This window comes from Musa acuminata, unplaced genomic scaffold, assembly GCF_036884655.1.
Source record: "Musa acuminata AAA Group cultivar baxijiao unplaced genomic scaffold, Cavendish_Baxijiao_AAA HiC_scaffold_154, whole genome shotgun sequence".
Taxonomy (NCBI): domain Eukaryota; kingdom Viridiplantae; phylum Streptophyta; class Magnoliopsida; order Zingiberales; family Musaceae; genus Musa; species Musa acuminata.
Genome location: NW_027020429.1, coordinates 47,501 through 55,000, shown reverse-complemented (window position 1 = coordinate 55,000; position 7,500 = coordinate 47,501).

Sequence of the window (7,500 nt, the reverse complement as noted above, 5' to 3'; positions counted from 1 at the left end):
TCAGCCATCTCAGCACCCTGGAACCCCCCGGGTGGCACAGGGCTGGATGGGGCTTTCGTATAGCAGGGACGGTGCTGCCTCTCGCTTCGCTCGCTGTCCGCCGCTCGCCGCTCGCTCGCGCAGCCAAAAATGGCCAGTTTTGGCCCGTTTTTGGGCCGTTTTGGCCAGTTTTTGGCCTGTTCTTGCGTTGCGCGGCGACCGTCGTGAGCGGAGCAAAATGTCAGCCATCTCAGCACCCTGGAACCCCCCGGGTGGCACAGGGCTGGATGGGGCTTTCGTATAGCAGGGACGGTGCTGCCTCTCGCTTCGCTCGCTGTCCGCCGCTCGCCGCTCGCTCGCGCAGCCAAAAATGGCCAGTTTTGGCCCGTTTTTGGGCCGTTTTGGCCAGTTTTTGGCCTGTTCTTGCGTTGCGCGGCGACCGTCGTGAGCGGAGCAAAATGTCAGCCATCTCAGCACCCTGGAACCCCCCGGGTGGCACAGGGCTGGATGGGGCTTTCGTATAGCAGGGACGGTGCTGCCTCTCGCTTCGCTCGCTGTCCGTCGCTCGCCGCTCGCTCGCGCAGCCAAAAATGGCCAGTTTTGGCCCGTTTTTGGGCCGTTTTGGCCAGTTTTTGGCCTGTTCTTGCGTTGCGCGGTGACCGTCGTGAGCGGAGCAAAATGTCAGCCATCTCAGCACCCTGGAACCCCCCGGGTGGCACAGGGCTGGATGGGGCTTTCGTATAGCAGGGACGGTGCTGCCTCTCGCTTCGCTCGCTGTCCGCCGCTCGCCGCTCGCTCGCGCAGCCAAAAATGGCCAGTTTTGGCCCGTTTTTGGGCCGTTTTGGCCAGTTTTTGGCCTGTTCTTGCGTTGCGCGGCGACCGTCGTGAGCGGAGCAAAATGTCAGCCATCTCAGCACCCTGGAACCCCCCGGGTTGTCACGAACGGTCGTCGCGCACCCGCAACAACTTCGTTCAACGATCCGTTCGTCGCTCACACCTGCTTGTACAGCTGCTTGACAGCAGGTTTTCTTTTGGTTTTGGGTCATTTTGCTTGTAAATATGTAAGTTCGAACATGCTGCAGCGCTGCGGTGCGACCGCTCACCGAACCGAGCAAAACAGCCCCAAAACAGCCCCAAAACAGCCCAAATCAGCCCCGTTTTCGCGTGCCACGGGCTCGCGCGGCGAACTGTCTCGTCGAAGTAAAATGTCAGCCATTTCAGACCCCTGGAACCCCCCAGGTGGCACCGGGCTGGATGGGGCTTCGGTTATATACCGGGCGTTGAACACTCTTTCGCAAGTTCGCACGTGACCTTTACGGGAACTTGGTGTTGCGTCCGGGACCAGGTGAGCGGCTGTTTGTGGGCTTGCAGCTGCTCGTTCATCCTTGAAAGCCTTGCTTTTCCCCCCCTCTCCCTCTTTTCTCTTGTGCACACAAGGTGTTCGACGAATTGCTTGTAAAGCTTCCCTTTTCGCGAGACTTCGGGACTTGTCCGTTGCTCGTTCTTTCGATCTAACTTTCTTTCTCTTTTACAGGTCCTTCGGGACCTGCGAGAGGTTACAAAGTGGCTGATCCTTGCGGAGCAAGATCGCAAGGGCGAAGAGCGACTTAGGCAACGCAAGCTAAGTTCGCGTCTTTGCCGCACGGGTGATCCGCGACTTTGGCAACGCACGCTAGCTTTGAGTCTTTGGCCGCAAGGGTGCCTCACGCCTTAGGCAATTCCAGCTAAGGTCGTGACATTGTGGTATCAGAGCGGGCAAGCTCTTCGATCGAACAGCGAACGAACTTCGCAACTTCGCCATGGCAAAGCATCGTGGCGAATCAAGCAAGACGGGGCAGGCCGGACCCTTGCCCCAAGCAGCCGCAGGTGGGCTGCATGTGCACACTCGCTCTCATGCTGTTGGAACCGCTCATGAGGATCGCGGCAGCGAACAGGATGAGCGAGAAGTTGGCAACTCTCCGCGAGCGGAGGAAGCGCAATCTGGTGCGCTAACTGGGAAAAAGAGTCATAAGGAGAGACTCACGACGGCGGAAACCCGCCTGGATGTTCTGGAAGCGAGCATGGAGGAACTCTACCATGGCCAACAAAGACTTGTTGGGGTAGAGAGCTCGCAAGAGGAAGCGGAGTCCAGGATCGACAAGGTCGAGGCCCTAGTCGACCGACTGTCCGATGACACCAAGGACTCCATGCAGCACTTACAAGATGTTGTGGCGGAACTCACGGCGAAAGTGGCTATGCTCACAAGAACGCTAAATGCGGGAGGAGGCAACACCCGCGTTGCACCGCCACAAAACTTGAGGGCACCTGAGCCCCATGGATACGGAGGGGCCAGAGATGCCAAGGAGCTCGAGAACTTTTTGTTCGACATGGAACAATACTTCCGAGCTACGAGACCCGATTCTGAAGATACCAAAGTTTCAATAGCAACAATGTATCTGAACGGAGATGCGAAACTTTGGTGGCGAACTCGTTGGGAGGAAATCCAACAAGGTCGGTGTCGAGTCGACACATGGGAAGACTTGAAGCGGGAGTTGAGAACTCAGTTCCTACCGGAGAACACAGAGTTCGTCGCAAGAAGGAAGTTGAGACAACTCCGCCAAAGTACCACCATCCGAGACTATGTAAAGCAGTTTTCTGCACTGATGCTGGACATACAGGACATGTCCGAGAAGGACAAGTTGTTCAGTTTCCTTGATGGTTTGAAACCATGGGCTCAGCAAGAGCTGAATCGAAGGAATGTTACCGACGTGGTCGGGGCAATTGCAGCTGCAGAAAGGCTCACCGACTTCGTTTCCTCTGAAGACCCAGCGAGAAGGAAACAATCTTCAAGCAATCGCCCTCAAAAACATTCTCGAGGGAAGGAGCTCGGGGGTGAACAAAAGAAGAAGAGCTCCCACAAAGGGCCGAACCCGAAAGGCAAGGCCTCAAAACCGGGAGGATGCTTCTTGTGCGGAGGACCGCACATGGTAAGGGAGTGCCCACAAAAACAGGCACTCAATGCGTTGACGGCATCCATCCACCCTCCCCGTTCGGACAAGGGCAAAGCTGTGGCCCTTAGCTCAAGCAGTTCAGAATCCAGCAGCGACGATGAAGAGTCGCAAGGACCCCGAATGGGAGCAATGCGTCTATTGAACGCTATGCGGGGTCAAGTGGGGGAGAACATAAAGACGAAGGCACAAAGAGCAGGAAGCAGTGATCTGATGTATGTGGACATCAAGCTGAATGGCCAAACGACCCGTGCCATGGTGGACACGGGCGCTACCCACAACTTCATAGCCGATCGTGAAGCACAACGACTTGGGTTGACATTGGAGAAGAGCCCAAGCCGAATGAAAGCGGTGAACTCGGAGGCCAGGCGAATCTCCGGGTTGGCGAAGGGAGTTCCCATCAGAATCGGGACTTGGAGCGGAAACACCAACATGATGGCCGTGCCACTAGACGACTTCCAAGTGATTCTTGGAATGGAGTTTATGCACGCGGCGAAGTTGGTGCCGATGCCATTCTTGAACTCCCTATGTATGATGGGAGGCGATGACCCCTGCGTGGTTCCCGTCTCTCGGAGAGGAACCAAGGAGCCCCAACATATTTCGGCGTTACAATTGAAGAAAGGGGTGCGAAAGGGCGAACTGACATTCGTGGCTGCTATGAAGCTAGAGCCACTCAACGAAGAAGCCATTCAAGAACCTGCTGTGGTGGCGAACGTCCTGAAGGAGTTCAAAGACGTTATGCCACCCGAGTTGCCGAAGACTCTTCCACCACGCAGAGGCGTGGATCACAGTATCGAGCTGGAGCCAGGAGTGAAGCCTCCAGCGAGACCACCCTACCGCATGCCCCCACCAGAGTTGGCAGAACTCAGAAAGCAGTTAGGTGAACTGCTAAGCGGTGGTCTCATCCGCAGCTCAAAAGCACCTTTCGGAGCTCCAGTTCTCTTCCAGAAGAAACAAGATGGGAGTCTCCGATTATGCGTCGACTACAGAGCCCTCAACAAAGTAACAGTGAAGAACAAGTATCCCATCCCGCTCATTGCGGACTTGTTCGATCAATTGGGCAAGGCGAAGTATTTCTCGAAACTCGACCTTCGGTCGGGATATTGGCAGGTGCGCATTGCTGAAGGCGACGAAGCAAAGACAACTTGCGTGACCAGATATGGAGCGTTTGAGTTCTTGGTGATGCCTTTCGGCTTAACCAACGCTCCGGCCACATTCTGTACTCTCATGAACCAGCTATTCAAGGAGTATTTGGATAAGTTTGTGGTCGTCTACTTGGACGATATCGTCGTCTACAGCCAAACGCTCGAGGAGCATGTCAAGCACCTTCGGACAATTTTCAAGGTTCTCAGGGAGAACACGTTGTTCGTAAAAAGGGAGAAATGCTACTTTGCTCAGACTGAGATCCTGTTCTTGGGGCACCGAATCGGTGATGGCTCCATCCGGATGGACAAGTCGAAGGTGCAAGCAGTTGCGGAATGGCGAACTCCAAAGAAGGTGCCAGAGTTGAGATCCTTCCTTGGTTTCGTCAACTACTACCGACGCTTCATTGCTGGATATTCGAAGCGGGCAACCCCACTGACGGAGTTGCTGAAGAAGGAGCAGCCTTGGAAGTGGTCTGACAAATGTGAGATAGCATTCCAAGATCTGAAGGCTGCTGTTCTAGAAGAACCAGTGCTCAAATTGCCAAACTATGGAGAGCCCTTTGAAGTCCATACAGATGCTTCGGACTTTGCTATTGGTGGTGTACTCATGCAAGAAGGTCATCCGGTGGCCTACGAGAGCCGCAAACTCAACGAGACCGAGAGGCGGTATCCAGTGCATGAGAAGGAGATGACAGCGGTGATCCACTGCCTACGAGTTTGGCGACACTACCTCCTTGGGTCGCGATTTGTGCTGAGGACAGACAACATCGCCCTGAGCTATTTCCAAACTCAGAAGAAACTCTCACCAAAGCAGGCACGGTGGCAGGACTTCCTGGCCGAATTCGACATGGCAATGGAATACAAGCCCGGGAAGGCGAATGTCGTGGCCGATGCACTGAGTCGGAAAGTGGAATGCGTGAATGCTGCACAACTGGAGGGCAGAGGCCAAGCAAGTCAGTTACACTCCACCTTCCTTTCCCGAATCAGAGATGGACTGTATAGTGATCCCCAGGCAGTTATCCTGATACAGCTCATCAAAGAAGGCAAGGCACGACGATTTTGGGTCCAGGAGGGACTTGTTTACACAAAAGGGAATAGGGTTTATGTTCCCCGAGTGGACAATCTAAGGCGTGAACTCTTGAAAGAGTGTCACGATTCCCTTTGGGCTGGACACCCCGGCATTCACAGAACGTTGGCTCTCGTGGAGAGGGCCTTCTACTGGCCAAAAATGGGGATTGATGTGGAGGAGTATGTTCGAACATGCCTTACTTGCCAACAAGACAAGGTGGAGCAGCGGAAGCCGGTGGGACTTTTGGAACCGTTGCCCGTACCAGAAAGGCCTTGGGAGAGCATTTCCTTAGACTTCATATCAAGCTTGCCACCTGTAGGGGGACTTGGATCGATACTTGTGGTGGTCGATCGGTTTTCAAAGTATGCAACTTTCATTGCTGCTCCCCTACACTGTTCAGCTGAAGAGGCGGCTAGACTGATGATGAAGGGTGTAGTGAAGTATTGGGGAGTCCCACACAATATCGTTAGTGATCGAGACGCTCGGTTCCTGGGACGTTTCTGGACCGAGCTATTCAAATTGTTGGGGTCAAAGTTATACTTCTCTACAAGCCTCCACCCCCAGACGGATGGTCAGACTGAAAGAATAAATTCGCTCTTGGAGCAGTATCTCCGGCACTACGTGAGTGCCAATCAACGAGATTGGGTGAAGCTGTTGGACATCGCCCAATTCTCCTACAACTTGCAGCGGAGCTCTGCATCCAACAAGAGCCCCTTCGAAATTATCACAGGACAACAACCGTCGACTCCGCACACTATGGCAATTGGGTATACTGGGAGTAGTCCATCAGCCTACCATTTCGCAAAGGAGTGGCATCGAAATGCTGATATTGCGCGGGCTTACTTGGAGAAGGCGGCAAAACGGATGAAGAAGTGGGCAGACTTGGGAAGGCGACCACAGGAGTTCAAAGTTGGCGATTTGGTGTTGGTAAAGCTCCAACCAGCATCACTCCAATTCTTCAGGAAAAGAGTCCACAAAGGATTGGTGCGTAAGTATGAAGGGCCCTTCCCAATTATCAGCAGGGTAGGCAATGTTTCTTACAAGTTGCAGCTGCCGGCGTGGTTCAAAATTCACAACGTTCTTCACGCCAGCAACCTGAAGGCCTACCATTCAGATCCGCAAGATGCTTCTCGAAGTGTTCCAACTCGGCTACCTCCCATCACAGCCTCCTACGAGAAGCGAGTGGAAACCATTCTGGCGGATCGCAAGATAAAGCTACCCAACGGAACGGAGCAGACAGAGTACTTGGTGAAGTGGCGAAAGCTTCCCAGAACTGAAGCCAGTTGGGAGCCTGAAGACGCCCTGCGACATGAAGAAGAAGTCATCAACAACTACCAACAAGCGTCGACGAGGGCGTCGACAGTTTAAGTGGGGGAGAATGTCACGAACGGTCGTCGCGCACCCGCAACAACTTCGTTCAACGATCCGTTCGTCGCTCACACCTGCTTGTACAGCTGCTTGACAGCAGGTTTTCTTTTGGTTTTGGGTCATTTTGCTTGTAAATATGTAAGTTCGAACATGCTGCAGCGCTGCGGTGCGACCGCTCACCGAACCGAGCAAAACAGCCCCAAAACAGCCCCAAAACAGCCCAAATCAGCCCCGTTTTCGCGTGCCACGGGCTCGCGCGGCGAACTGTCTCGTCGAAGTAAAATGTCAGCCATTTCAGACCCCTGGAACCCCCCAGGTGGCACCGGGCTGGATGGGGCTTCGGTTATATACCGGGCGTTGAACACTCTTTCGCAAGTTCGCACGTGACCTTTACGGGAACTTGGTGTTGCGTCCGGGACCAGGTGAGCGGCTGTTTGTGGGCTTGCAGCTGCTCGTTCATCCTTGAAAGCCTTGCTTTTCCCCCCCTCTCCCTCTTTTCTCTTGTGCACACAAGGTGTTCGACGAATTGCTTGTAAAGCTTCCCTTTTCGCGAGACTTCGGGACTTGTCCGTTGCTCGTTCTTTCGATCTAACTTTCTTTCTCTTTTACAGGTCCTTCGGGACCTGCGAGAGGTTACAAAGTGGCTGATCCTTGCGGAGCAAGATCGCAAGGGCGAAGAGCGACTTAGGCAACGCAAGCTAAGTTCGCGTCTTTGCCGCACGGGTGATCCGCGACTTTGGCAACGCACGCTAGCTTTGAGTCTTTGGCCGCAAGGGTGCCTCACGCCTTAGGCAATTCCAGCTAAGGTCGTGACAGGGTGGCACAGGGCTGGATGGGGCTTTCGTATAGCAGGGACGGTGCTGCCTCTCGCTTCGCTCGCTGTCCGTCGCTCGCCGCTCGCTCGCGCAGCCAAAAATGGCCAGTTTTGGCCCGTTTTTGGGCTGTTTTGGCC